The sequence below is a fragment of the Toxorhynchites rutilus genome, chromosome 1, assembly GCF_029784135.1.
Source record: "Toxorhynchites rutilus septentrionalis strain SRP chromosome 1, ASM2978413v1, whole genome shotgun sequence".
NCBI classification, from domain to species: Eukaryota; Metazoa; Arthropoda; class Insecta; order Diptera; family Culicidae; genus Toxorhynchites; species Toxorhynchites rutilus.
Genome location: NC_073744.1, coordinates 5437510 through 5451634, shown reverse-complemented (window position 1 = coordinate 5451634; position 14125 = coordinate 5437510). Strand labels below are relative to the sequence as shown.

The window sequence follows — 14125 nt, the reverse complement described above, 5'->3', positions numbered from 1 at the left end:
TTTCGGACCATCGGTTTACACTGAAAAATCATAACTCACAAACGAAAATAAAACCCCTCTGATTTTTGGATATGTTATGTAAAAAATCCTCAGCTTTCAAGAAATAATACAAAAAAATAGCATCGTAGTGCAACTGTAGTATTTTTTTCAAAAAACACAAGCTTTAGTTTGATATGTCGATCAGCTGAATCGGCACATGAGATCAAATGTTTATGAATTTTTGAAAAATGTAATTTTTGGAAAAATGAGAAATCAAGAATTTTCAATACACTCTAAAATAAAAATGGTTACCCTAGCGAAAAAGTTAACAGATACGGGTCTAATGTTTTATACGATAAGGAACAAAATTACCTCTTTTCATGGAAATCTCAAAACCGCTATATCGGTTTGGCATGGAATGGCTGTAACATGACAATTATGATGAATTAATTTAGTGTATTGCATCGAGATGAAGAATAGAAGATGGGAAGATTCACAGGTTTTGGTTGTGTTGAACTTTGATTTTATTAGTAATCAGGAAGTTCACAAACCAGGCATACCAGTCATTTACTCAGATTGTACAGAATTGAATGTGTGAAATATTTTTCGAATATATTCATCATTCAAAAGAACAGAACATGTCACGGAATAAAATGTTTAATTCTTCTTTTATTTCTTTTTATATAAGAATTAGTATTCTAATGTCTATAATTTTTGGATTTTGGATCAGCTTCAATGAAGTTTATCTCTTGTCTTGTTTATCACTTTTTTCAAAATTAAAACTTAATGAAACTATGTTTTTATACATAATCTTCTGGAAAAACACAACAAAACTTATTGTTTGTTCCCAGCTTTTTAAAAAACAACATCAAATGTCCCATGTTGATTTTCTAGGCATAACTGTCCCACCAAGTATTTTTTGTAGATCCATAATAAATGAATCTGTTCAAGTACACGAATTTCATGTCACACATTCAGCTGGACTAATGCAGTCATTTCTGGTTTGGAAGAACGAACCAATTCTGAAACAAATAAAAACAAGTCCAAATGAACACAAGTACACCTTGTTAACGAACGTCTAATAACAATTAGATTTATATTCTGCAAAAGTGTTCCAGATCACTCATTTCTTCATAAAACGAAGTTTTATGCATGATCTTTTGGAAAAACAAAAAAAAACTTATTGTTTGTTCCCAGTATTTCAAAAAACAACATCAAGTTCAACTCTCCCACCATGAATTTTTAAACACGTAAGCAAGCTTGACTAATTCAGATAGAAGAACTTTATACAGGGTTATCGATTATATACTGGGTTTTCCAACTTTAAATTCCGAAACTAAATTGAAATAAAACAAACTTAGAAATCGAATTTCGATGAAACTTTTATTTCAAATTAAAGTTTGGTTTATGCCATTATGTGTGAAATACAACATCATTCAAATGTCCACCTAGGGCTTCCTCGCACACCTTGATCCGGAACAGGTAATTTTCGATGACTTTTCGGCACATATGGGGCGGTATCTCGGTCATAACTTCACGAATATTGTCTTTCAAATTTTCAAGAGTTTGCGGAGAGTTGGCATAGACACGGTCTTTCGCATAACCCCACAAAAAAAAAGTCTAGCGGGTTCAAATCGCATCGCGTCTCCATTTTCAAAGAAATACGGCCCGATGACTCCACCAGACCATAATGCGCACCTAACAGTGACTTTTGGCGGATGCAATGGCCTCTCAACAATCACGTGTGGATTTTCTGAGCCCCATATACGGAAATTTTGGGTGTTCACATAGCCACCGAGCTCGAAATGTGCCTCATCGCTGAAGAAAATTTGATGCGAAAATTCAGCATTTTGCTGCTGTTGTTCGTTCACCCAATCGACGTATGCCCGACGCATTCTATGGTCACCACGCTCTAATTTTTGTACCAGTTGGACTTTATGTGGATGTAGGTGCAAGTCCAAATGCTAAATTCGCCACAATGATGTATTTGACATGCCCAATTGCTGAGCACGCCGTGGATTCGAAACATTCGGGTCATCCTCCACACTGGCAGCAACAGCAGCAATACTTTCGGCCGAACGCACATTACGATGATTCACAGGTTTCACAATATCCGCTACGGATCCAGTTTGTTCGATTTTACGCACTACATTAGCGATTGTGTGCTCTGTAGGCCGTCCATGACGACCAAAATCCGTCCGTAATGCTCGAATAACATTTGCCGGTTTTTCATCATTTTTATAGTATAATTTAACAAAATTAACACGTTGTGCGATGCTAAAACGATCCATATTGTAAAATGGCAGACATTCAACTAACGATATGACGCTTTGGTTGATAGCTATGACAAACGGTTGTCAGCGCAGGGCTGTATACTTTCGGAAGCCCGAAATGGAAAACCCTGTATAATCGCAATTTCACTTTCAACGTTAATTTTCGAATCCAATACATAATCGAATTACAAAAAAAGCTATTTTTCTATTAATGTTTGACATTCATACATTAATGAAAAAATTGTTTTCTTGTGATTCGATTATGTATAGGATTTGAAAATAATTGTTGAAAAAAAAGGTCGACTATATATAATCAAGTCCGACCTGTATTGCTAACGTAATTGAAACGCTTAAAACTTCTGGTAGACAAAAATGCTAGAAAACTTTGATTGCGTTTTTCTCCGTTGCTTAATTTGGGACATTGGACAACTATACGTAGAACAGCAGTGTAGGTCATACGAAGGTCATTAAATTTATTTTTCAAGTACATTTTGCATGAAAAAAAACATGCATGTGCATGGTAAAAACAACTTTTTTTCCCATTCACTATCCTTCAAAGGTTTCTCTGACGATGGAGCAAATGGTTTCGTGAATCGGAATTTGTACATTCACGTTTTTGGTCGAACCAGATTTACACTCAAGAAAGATTATTCTTTCCTGCTACTGCTACTCAGTTAGATTCCTGCTACACGTAACTGAGAGAAAAAAGTATCGAAAATTCAGGAAACGTTTAATCGAAATATTGAAATTCTTTACAGGTTTCAATAGATATACCTAACTTCCACGATTTGAATAGTTTTTCTTTCTTTCTAAAAGAGATTGAATACAGAAAAACCTCGGAAAATGAGAAAAACAAAATGCAGCAGCCGAAGTAAGTATGTCCATCTAAGTTCTATGCATTAATCTTGATTTGTTTTTGCCTTTTGAGAGAACTTGAATGAAGTAAACGCCGTAGTTTATGCAATTTGTATTTTTAGCTGTTTCGACGAAAGAAAAAGTTTAAATAATATAATTCTAGCGTTAAGAAACATGAAAATTTAAAATTTTCCCCAGAAGTAAAATCGAATTGTAAATAATTATAGAACCCCTCGATAATACTCAAATTTTAGTTCCTGCTGAAAAGTCAGTTTTAGTCAGGGCCCTTATGACTTTGAACGCTAGCCGTAATTTTAAAAAATCTAGTTCTTTAATTTTTATTCGATTATTTTTACTTTTAATAGGAGTATCGGTAAGTTTCTTCGTTTTTTTTTCAAAAATGAATGCTTTATTCTGCAAAAATGGTTACAAATTTAATATTCAAAGGTTTGTCCATCGCTAGTCACAACTTTTTCCCATCTTTCTGGCAATTCACGGATCCCTTTGCGAAAATAATCGGCCGGTTTGTCGGCTAACCACGAGTCGATCCAACTTTTGACTTCATCAAAATTGGAGAAGTGCTGGTCAACCAGGCCATGTTGCATCGATCGAAAAATGTAGTATCGGACGGAGCAATGTCTGGAGAATACGACGATGGGATATAAACTCATATTTCAGCGTTTTCAAGTATGTTTTGACCGATTTCTCGAAATGCGGCCGAGCATTCAATTCATACGGCACCCAATGTCCTATCTTCCGGATCATTCCCATTGCTTTTAAACGATAGGATATGGTTTGCTGAGCCATTCCAAGTGTATCTGCAAGTACTTGTTGCGTTTGTAACGGATCTTGATCGAGTAAAGTCTCCAATTCTTCATCTTCAAACCTTTTGGGCGGTTCGGAACGTTCTTCGTCTACCAAGTCAAAATTACCACTTTTAAACCGTGCAAACCACGTCTGACACGTTTGCTCAGTTGGAGCATGGTCACCATAAACTCCAACCAAAATGCGATGACTTTTCGCAGCTTTTTTCTCCATATTGAAGTAATGAAGTAACACTCCTCGCAGAAACACTCTCGTTGGTACGAAATTCCCCATATTCGAAGTGGCAAAAAACTATGTTGTTTACGCTTCAACTTTTTGACGTATACTGAAAAAGACGCGCAATGACAGTAGCTTTCCAAATTTCGTGGAAATTCGATTCACATGTTACTTTTCTTGTAATAATCCATTGAATAAGAAAAGTATTGTTATTGTTAGTTTTTTCGGTTTTACAACAGTAAAACCGAAACCGAACCGTAACCGAAAAACCGAAAAAACTTACCGGTACACCTAATAATAACAATACTTTTCTTATTCAATGGATTATTACAAGAAAAGTAACATAATGACGTCATGAAAAACAACACAAACATTTTAAAAAGAGACCCCATACAACATTGTTCACCATCTCGCAAAAACACCCTCTGCAAAATTTCAGCTCAATTGAACTTGAGGGAGTGAAAGTTTGATTTTCTTGAAAATAGGAAAATCAAATGCACATGAGAATGGTGTTTTCGAAAAAAAAATTTATGTCTTGAAATTGCATGAAACTACTGTCATCTCGAAAAATTTGTTTTGATCAAAAATCGACAATCTGGGAGTTTTCCGGAATACGAGCCAAAACGCATGGTTTAGGGTTAAAAACAATATAACTGACGATGTAAAACATGCAAACTAGGCAAGTGCTGCTGAAATATGTTATAAACGAAACGTCTTTCGATACCGTAATTTGTGAAGTGTGATAATAATGCTAATGGAGTAAATGTTTCTGTTGCTATATATCCCTTTTGCACAGCTCTTAGAGCTTATATTGTTTTGATAAACAGTGGCGGTCTATGTGAAATGATGCCAAAAGTATCGAATATATTGTAGAAATCCTAAAAATAATTCTGTTAGAAAATATTGAAAAGCACGACGGCACTGAGGAGCAACTTTAAAAACTGTTCATTCCTCAAAAAATGCGGTAAATCTTCAAACAAGATTTTTCCAGTCTTAAATAATGCCTCATTTTTCATCTTCCTCGCGTTATAGCCTCTCAAAAATCACTAAAATTCTTCCAAATTACCTCCTGATTCGCTCGTTTTTACTACCGGAAGCGAACATAATTTTAAATCCCATTGATTCCCTCTACTCAGATGGTGAAATCGTCTTGAATTTTTATACTTACAACTGGTTTTCAACGGAAGTGACATAACAGAGGGTCGGTTTTTATTGAGATGTTCATGGTAGAAAGGAAATTCGATTTCCTTATAGTTCGGGAGTCATTTCATTGAATTATATATTGTCGATTTCAGTGCAACAGATTTTTCAATAACACCCCCCGATTCGACGCTCATAAAACGTGTGATATTTGGTGGCAGATTTCAGTCATATTTGACATTCTCTTTAGAAGAGATGATTTGATGTCTGAAAAATTATGTTGGCGCTGAAACTCATTATCTGTGTGGAACGCAAACCCTGTTATTTTTATCAATTTTACCCTTTTCTGTTCAAGCGAATCACTCAATTGCCCAGAAAAAATCTCAGCATCGGCACTGGTATTCTGTCTATACATCTCACAGGAAAATGGTGAAAAATCACAGAAATACTACACATATTTGATAGGGCACAAAAAACTATTAACCCATTTTATGCCAAGCGTTCGAAAAATCGAACAGCAACTTTCATAATTTTTCATTGCTTTGAAAAGCAATGATATGGTAAGGTTTGGTATCAAATGATAGCTTAGTCTGTTAGCTACCACTTGCTGTCTATTTAATTCAATTTTGTATATATTTTTTTGAAATTCGATTTAAAACAACTATATGCGAAAAGTAGATAACCTCACATAACCTACCAAAAAAAACCATATAAAATTCAAAACTATGTAAATATTTCCACAGTATTACCTTGATGAAAGATCACACATTGTGTTTTAGGGAAAAAAAACATTGGATCGAACCTCCTACAGGAACGAAAATGTAGGTTTTGGTCATTGTTTTTGTTTGACGATTTTTCGATTTTTTGTCTCTTTCCAGAAAACGGAAGAACGGAAGAGAATAATTATTGAAGATTGGGGTTTCTGTAACGCGAATAATCGAAATTACACCAATGGCTTTGGTTCAAAAATATTTTTTACAGCTTGGTCGTGTTAAGTTAAGCAAACAAACAAGCCCTGCTATATCAGTTGTCTGGACAGCTTGGGTGTGAGAATGATTATCCAGCAACTGATAAATCCTCTGATGAATTAGAACCCAAATTACGTTCCACGTAAACTGCATCTAAATCCTTCAATGCATACAGTTCAAAATAGTTACATGTACGCTCCGCTTTTTGAATGTCGACTTCCACGGTCACTTCACGTTCCAAAGTCTCTCTGTGTTCACCAGACTTACCGCTGGTGGGAAGTGGTGGGAAGCAGTCACCAGCAGCGGCAGATGCGTTTTCTTGCCTCACTGCATCTAAGTTAATTGTAATTTTGCGGTAACGAAACTTGGCAACGGTATCGTTTTGTAGATCAAAACCGGCTAGTAGATACGACGACCCAACCGAACACAACACGGGATAAACAAATCGTCGTTTTGTCCTCGTTTCTGGATCACGAGGAATTTTGGCGTCTGTTGGAATGAATTCCCCGCAATATGGGGGACGGACGATCGCTTCTGAAAGGAAAGTAAGAAAGAGTAAGAAATGCCTCTTCATGTAAGAAGAGAGGCATTTTCAGTAATGTTTAGACACATAATGTGTTGAGAAATTCCTAATTGTAATGATAATTAGGTTCATCCATAACTCATGTTGATTGATCGTGCCTGGATGAATTGAACTAGTATAGGTAAACCATCTTCTTGTTTATCACATCTTCCACGATCGCCGACCGTTGAGTGAATGCAAAAATCATAAACAAATTCTCTTCTTGCGCCTTTTTTTTTCTCAAAAATAGCGCGTGAAAAATGATTAAACCCACCATTCGGTGTAAACATTTAATACATACAACCACACATATTCGTCGCTAGCTTTTTTGGGGACAGAATATTTTCGTTCCACTCATGTGGATCCCACGCGCAAAACGAAGCGAAACTTTGTTTCCAATTTTCGAAAAGGTTCATTCTTCCGTGGGATAGCGCCATTGCTCACACAATCAATAAGCAGTCTTCGGAGCGGATGGCGGATGACAAAGCAACGATTTTTATAGTGCTCAGATCTCGTCTAACTTGAACAGGACACTCGCCCTATTCTGTACAAAACTGTCAAACTGCACTATTCTGTTGAATAATGAATGGTCTCGTGAATGTGTTCCCGGAATAAATCTCAACAGAAAACAACTGCAACAGAAACAACCGCTCAGAAAAAGTGTAGTAGGTTAGAAATATTGTGGCGCGGGGAAAACACCATGGGCAGAAGAAGGTCTGTGATACCGTACGCGAGTATGTATTGATTATGATTTTGCGTCGAGCGAACGCAATGCCTCAGGCAAACGTATGCCGGCCGACACTCGCTAAAGCTCGGTCGTATCGTATCCTATGTTTCAAACTAACCGGGTAATCAGTGGAACACAGGTTTGCGTGCGAGACACCGCCGCTTCTGACGGCGGGTCAGCGGTGGACTCGGATCGCGTCATCTTGGCGGCCGCCTCGATTCTTTATCCTCGTTGAATGGGGACTTCGCCCTTACATTGTGTAGCAATAAAACAATTATGTTCAAAGGGTTTTTACGCGTTTATTTGTGGGTTTATTCCGGAATTCTGGAGCAGTCACAAGGCCGAATGGAAGGCGTTTGAATCTGTAAGTCCCTTGCTGGTAGTGACGTAGTGACTTCTTAAGACCCCGATGCGAGTTCGATTTGTAAGAACGCTTCCTTGATGTCTTATTTGCTCCAGAATCTTCCTTCCTCTAACCTAACCAGTAATCGTCAACGGTGAGCATTGGATGTCGTTCTCTGAGAACTGCATCATTGACACGACGCAAATCAAGGCATATTCTTTGTTCTCCGTTTGTTTTTCCCACCTCCACCAGCGGAGATATCCATGATGCAGGTCCATCTTTCACCTCAACAATGTAACATAGCAAGAGCTGCTCCAATTTTCTGTTTACCGCATCTTCTAGAGACATGGGGACCTTTCTAAGGGGCTGGGATACAGGTTTAATAGCCGGATCCATGTGCATCTGGATTTGAATGTATTTGATCTTTGAGAACGTTGTCACTTCCGTAGTAATATTCTGAATTTCTAAGCCAACCTTCAAAACTCCTAGATCTTTAAAGGGGGGATCCCCCAAATAACAACGCTGACCTCTCTTGATGACGAAGAACAACGCTCGAGTGGAAGGCTTCCCTAGTTTTACGCAAGGCACCTCTATAAATACCAGGTGAAACAATCATATGAAATGCACTTTCAGCCATATTGGAATTGCTGTTGGTATTGTTTACAAACAGTATCAGAACGCTGCCGGCGGCTCTCTACAAACAGCTGCGACGCTAATTCGAACGATGCCTACTATGTTCGGCTTTCGCGAATTTATGTGAAAAAGAAGGGATGATTTTGTAGAATTTCATTCTCATTTCCACTACTCTCGCATGTGAAAATGCAAAAATGGCGTATCCTAGCAATAACAAAACAAACAACCCCCGCTACACAAACCGTAATTCCCTTCTTATTGAAGTGATGATGTTGCTTCACCTGTTATACTTCGATATAAGCGCCTTGGTTTTACGTCTGCAACAAATGTTTCCATTATCGGCAGTGGGTTGTCACCCTTCAGCACTCTAGAAGTTCCTTCTGTACTTTGATGAACTAATAATTTACCTTTCTCTAATGCTTCCCACGCTTGATCCGAGATAAGGTTGGCATCAGATCCGGATCTATCAAATCTTATCTTACACCATCGATCTCACGTACGACAATGTGTGTTTCGTTATAAAATGCCTAGGCATAGTGGCATAGTGAGTCTTTCCTGACCCCGACTCGACTCCAGTATCATCGAATGTTTCCGAACTCGATGGAGTATTACGGTGTTCAATCATTTACACCTTATCCACCTTATTCGAACTCTTCTCTTGGAATTTTCGGAATCTGCATAGCGATCCAAAATGACCCAATCTTCTACAGGGAATAGCAAATCTTACCTTTTGCTGGACGTTGACGTTGTCATTAGTTTGATGATCCCGATGACCACAGTTCAGACAAACAAGCGACCTTTGTTCGAATGTAAATGTAATTTCTTCCCGGTGAATTTCTTCAGAGATTGGTCATTCCGCTTGTTCAATGCGAACACAGGTTTACTGCTGACTTTGAGAACTTTTTGATCACCAATATGATCTTTAGATTTTACTAAGCGAACTAAGCGAACGATCTTGCTGAAGTATACGTCGCCGAAGCTCTGAAGACAAACATCCCTCTATGATTACGTCTATGATAAAGATTTTAGTAAGAACAGCTCTGGTTTCATCTGAATATTTGTCAATACTGCAATCGGTGGCTTGTTGACGAAGGCGAAGTACAAAGTCAGCAAACCTTTCCTCCTCCATATTCCCCCAACGGTGTGTCTCAAGACAGTTTTGCTTGCAAGGTTGAAAGAATACATTCAACGCGTTTATCGCAACATCGTACCACTGCTTCTCGGTAGCTACCAAGGGAAACTTCCTACAATTCTGGAGATTCAGAAACACTCGTTGCAATCGCAGTCCATCCAAGTGCAAGAGTTTGCCCCTTTTCTTTTTTAGATCCACTACATCGAATGCATAAAAAAATGCCCCTTTCCAAACTCGTCACTCTTTGTGCAACTTGTTTCTTTCTATCGCATCGAGGAACAGGACGATTATCTTCCATCTAAAAAAATGAAGAAATTTTCAAATAAAAATTAAAAATACGTGCAATATTGAAGTTTATAACAATATATAAATACAAATAGAATACACTTATCCCACTTTCAATATATAAATCAAATGTATTTTTATAATTCAACGTTTTCTTCAAATAACCCACGCTCAATAATAACTATTATTATCATAGTCACATGCAATATTTACATCCTGTAATCCATACAGGTGAACAATCCATGCTCATTATTTTTGTTTGTCTATTTTCATTTTCAAGCATTCAAGTTTAATCTTGTTTTCTCGCTTCATCACGAATGGTTTGTATCGCTCTCACAAACACTCATATAACATGTGTTACGAAGCGTTACGAATTGTTCTCTATGGATTCAATTCACAAAACCGTCATATTTATTCCCAATTTGGAGAACTAAATTTCGCAAAAACTCCAATCTCTCACATTTTCCAATTGAATTTTTTGACTCATCTCGAATGTTTATCCTCGTCGCTTGGATTTGTAGCAATAAAATAATTATGTTCAAAGGGTTTTTACCGGGACTCTGGCAACCCAATCCCAACTAATGCGAATTGAGCGTAGGCAGCATAAAGCAGGGCTCGTGCTAAGGGGGCTCACGTATTGTTTACTGTTTGGAGTCATATATGTTGATATTTGATTACGTTGGATAGTTTTCTTTGGCAAGCGATGTTTTTATACCCATCCGGAAGCTTTCATGGCGATTTGCAATTAAAATCACTGCTACAGGATCGTGTGGAGCACTTCATTTTTAATTTCAGGGTATGATTTCTATGCTCATGAGTTTCTATGCTGGCTACAGAAAGGCGGCCATCTTAGCAATCCCTTCCCTTACACGTCGATCACTTCGTCACACACATTCTAACTGACCCTTTTCTTGTCAATCCTACAGGGCCTCACTCAGTGATATTAACATTAATTATTATATAGGCTCTGCTCCGTATCCAGGGGAAAACCCTACACAGTAATATCAGAATAAATTTTAAAAAACGAAAACGAAATATTAATTTATAATAGAAATTACGCTTTTTTCTGTGAGGCATTTACACCCATCATGTTTTCTCGTTCCATAATATTTCTAGCCTACTACACTTTATCGGGGCGGTCGTTTCTGTTGCAGTTGTTTTCTGGTGCGATTTATTCCGGTCACGGTTTTTTGACGTGGGACTACTTCTAACCGTAGTATATGGGGGGTAAAATGAAAACCTAAACACAGAACATGCAGGAAAAAATGAAAGATTCCGAATGCTTATAACTCGAACATTTCTTACTGGATCGGAAAAATGTTTGTATCAATTGATAGGGAATATTTCTACGCTTCTATCGCAATTAATAAAATGTTATTTTTTATTAGATAAACAATTGAATAACTGTAAAATATTAAGCGTTATCTAAATGCCCTAACTGCCTCGTTTTGATTGGCCCGATTTACGGTTTCCCTAACACAGCCATCAAGCAGCCTTGGGGATATCGGCATTGCAAACACTTGAAAGTTGGGGATATTTTTGTTCTGACTGAAATGTGTTTCCCTAACACAGACTTCTAATCCATGGAGCGTAGGGAAATTGGCATCGCAAAGACATGCAGGTCAGGGGTAATTTTGTTCCGACTGAAATTTGTTTCCTCAACACAGACTTCAGAAAATATCTGGGGAAATCGGCTTTGCAAACAAATGTAAATTGCGAGAACTTTTGTACTCGCTTGCCTTTGTACAAACTAGAAAATGTTTCCTTAACACGGAACCTTAGGAACCTGGAAAAATCGTGCAGACACTAGAGGCGAATGAACTTTCATGTTTCAATCCTCTATAGTATTAAAAAACAGAAGTTGAAGTTGTTGATTCATGAAAGCCGGGGTACTTTTTTGGATTCCGAAAAGTGTTTTCCTAACACGGATTTGATGATAAGGCAAAATGTTGATAACCATTTCCTGCGATAACGCTTATTGATTAAACAATATGCGTTCGACGCACATGCCAAAATCGAAACTGAGAGCCTGAAGTATATCAAATCTAGAAAATTCGCTGTTCGAGAAGTAAGTACACTTGAGAGAAGGAAACGTAAAATAAAATAATCGTTTGATAATTCTTCCGTTCACATATTTTGTCCTAGGCATCATACCAAACGTAAAGGGACTGTCATCAAATTTACTTAAAATGAAGCACATAATAAATCACAATGCATGAATTGTCACACATTAATAGAAAAATAACTTTTTGTGATTCGATTATGTATTGGAATCGAAAATTAACGTTGAAAATGAAATTGCGATTATATATAATCGAGTCCGACCTGTATATTGAAGTCAATTGAATTCGGAAATTGTATCATTCGATCAAAAATTCAATCAATCAATACAAACAAATGATTGCTAAGCTAAGGTAGTCCCACGTCAACCTTGCGGTTATATAATAGATATGACCCACCCATTTTTTTTAATTTGAAAACGCCAAATTTAGGACTGCTCCCCGTGGAGCAGAAATAGTCACAGCACGTCACCAACCATGACCAATCGGGCGGACAATAAGCCTCTCAAAATACCTCCGAATAATTTCAGTGCAAGGAAAAGTGTCCGTAGAAAACCATCGCCATGAAGTGCTAAGTCGGAAATATCATAATAACTCATTAATCTTATTTTCTGTCTTATTTAAATGACCTCCAAAATAGTGCGAATACACGCAAGGCTCAATGCAATGGTACACCGAAAGGTGGTTTTAGCAACATACTTCGATCGAAGTGACCATGAAACAATATTCGGTACGCACTCGCTAATATTTGCCTTCCCCCTTCGAAACTTTGCGCTCTAATTGTGAAACCGGTCAGGAGGAAAAACATCAATTAAAAGTTCCATTTGAAATAGTATTTCGCGCCGATGACAGCGCAACATAAACAGGGGACGGAACAAAATTCATAGCGAGAGAGAGTGCAAATTTGCAGATGGTACCAAAACAATTTTTATCGCCAATCGTAAATCACTCTCGGGAACAGTGTTTATGAGGTGTGCAAATTGTTGGCCCGAAGCATGTCTCGTTTGACCTTGACCTAATTGGACATTACTTGGAGGAGACTCTCTCATGTGAAGCAGCATCTCGATGCCAACAGTCAACATGAGCACATGTTGTCACGTCGTAAATTGAGCCACTCAGCGACTCAGCTCATCGTGAAAGCAACGGGAATCAATAGTTTATATATTCAGTATTTACGGGTCATCCTTCACTGATGTGACATGGTCTTTTGCAGCTCCGACGCGTAGCTATCAGTTCATTCTCCTTTTATGTTTATTGATCTCGGGCAAAATAAATCATTTGGCCTCAGATCACACATCACAAACATAGCAAAACAAAAAAAGTGTAAAATCACCATTAAAACTAGAACCACAACACATGTTTTTTTTTTCAAGAGTTATTTCCCAGAACTACGACTGTACGTGAGTCTTAATTAATCACCCTGCTCCGCAGTGTGCCATGAAATCCACGAGGGTCCTTTAATTGCCACCTCACGTTGTACGCGAACAACTTGTTTACACATTGCCGTCGACCGCGACTCGAACCGCGCTGCTAGTAACAATGACCATCCTGCCACGCGCTTGTGTCAATGTTTTGGCAGGTTCATCTCATTCGCACAGCGCACCGTTGGCGAATTCTTGCCCTCACGCACGTGACAATTATTTTACTAATTCTACAGATTAGCTCATTTGCACTTTCGGTTGCTTTGGCTTCGTCGTGACCAATGCATTGATATCGTTTTGCTGGCGACGATTCAAAAATGGGCCACTGTCGCTTCATTAAAGAAGCGAGTCTCTTACCGTTGTCAACCCCCTTTAATCGTAGAGATGCTCAGTTAGACCGCGAGCAGCCCGAATCACAACCAAAGTTGAAAAATGACAGTGTTCAAATGTGTTAAGATCATGATCCCAGGCCGCCAGCTTCGGGGACAACAAAACTGACACGTATCAATTACGCCATACCTACCTTAAGGCGTTTTCCTGTCACTCATTTCTCGAGCATCCGATCCGTGAGCGCTCCTGTCTCTCCAGTCACCCACACTTGTCGACGGACATTTCTCTAGTCCGAGTTGTGTGTAGCAAATTGTAAAAATAAAACCCTTTCAAATCCGACGGATGCCGTCGGTCCGACAGAGGGAAATCATACACG

General features: G+C 38.2%; 1 protein-coding gene across 8 annotated transcripts in view; it reads left to right on the top strand.

Annotated features, from left to right (window-relative positions):
- The window catches only part of LOC129762149 (filamin-A), a 185894-nt gene that overhangs the window by 110968 nt on the left and 60801 nt on the right, over window positions 1–14125 (top strand). The window lies entirely within an intron of this gene.